At 42.3% G+C, this 1,233-nt stretch overlaps 1 non-coding gene across 1 annotated transcript; it reads right to left on the minus strand.

Moving 5' to 3' along the window:
* Positions 1-218: 218 nt before the first annotated feature.
* LOC112704455 (small nucleolar RNA R71) lies at positions 219-326 on the minus strand. Its single transcript, XR_003155079.1, has one exon. It is a non-coding gene; the product is annotated as a small nucleolar RNA R71 (small nucleolar RNA).
* Positions 327-1,233: the final 907 nt, after the last annotated feature.

A 1,233-nucleotide genomic window follows, 5' to 3' on the forward strand; every position in this document is an offset into this window, starting at 1 on the left:
AAGATCCTCATCAGTTCTTAGCAGAATTCTTGCAAATCTGTGACACTGTCAAGACTAATGGGGTTAACCCTGAGGTCTACAGACTTATGCTATTCCCTTTTGCTGTAAGAGACAGAGCTAGGACATGGTTGGACTCACAACCTAAAGAAAGCCTGAACTCTTGGGAAAAGCTAGTCAATGCCTTCTTGGCAAAGTTCTTTCCACCTCAAAAATTGAGTAAGCTTAGAGTGGAAGTCCAAACCTTCAGACAGAAGGAAGGAGAATCCCTCTATGAAGCTTGGGAAAGATACAAACAATTAATCAGAAAGTGTCCTTCTGATATGCTTTCTGAATGGAGCGTCATAGGTATTTTCTATGATGGTCTCTCTGAACTGTCCAAGATGTCTTTGGATAGCTCTGCTGGAGGATCTCTTCATCTGAAGAAGACGCCTACAGAGGCTCAAGAGCTGATTGAAATGGTTGCAAATAACCAATTCATGTACACTTCTGAAAGGAATCCTGTGAACAATGGGACTAATCAGAAGAAAGGAGTTCTTGAGATTGACACTCTGAATGCCATATTGGCTCAGAATAAAATATTGACTCAGCAAGTCAATATGATTTCTCAAAGTCTGTCTGGAATGCAAAATGCACCAGGTAGTACTAAGGAGGCTTCATCTGAAGAAGAAGCTTATGATCCTGAGAACCCTTCAATGGAAGAGGTGAATTACATGGGAGAACCCTATGGAAACACCTATAATCCTTCATAGAGAAATCATCCAAATCTCTCATGGAAGGATCAACAGAGACCTCAACAAGGTTTCAACAATAGTAATGGTGGAAGAAACAGGTTTAGCAATGGCAAGCCTTTTCCATCATCTTCTCAGCAACAGACAGAGAGTTCTAAGCAGAACACTTCTGACTTAGCAACCATGGTCTCTGATCTAATCAAAACCACTCAAAGTATCATGACTGAAACAAGGTCCTCCATTAGAAATTTGGAGGCACAAGTGGGTCAGCTGAGCAAGAAAATTACTGAACTCCCTCCTAGTACTCTTCCAAGCAATACAGAAAAAAATCCAAAAGGAGAGTGCAAGGCCATCAACATGGCCGAATTTGGAGAGGAGGAAGAAGCAGTGGACGCCACTGAGGAAGACCTCAATGGACGTCCACTGGCCTCCAATGAGTTCCCCAAGGAGGAACCATGGGAATCTGAGGCTCAAAATGAGACCATAGAGATTCCATTGGATTTAC

This window comes from Arachis hypogaea, chromosome 7 (assembly GCF_003086295.3).
Source record: "Arachis hypogaea cultivar Tifrunner chromosome 7, arahy.Tifrunner.gnm2.J5K5, whole genome shotgun sequence".
Lineage (NCBI taxonomy): Eukaryota > Viridiplantae > Streptophyta > Magnoliopsida > Fabales > Fabaceae > Arachis > Arachis hypogaea.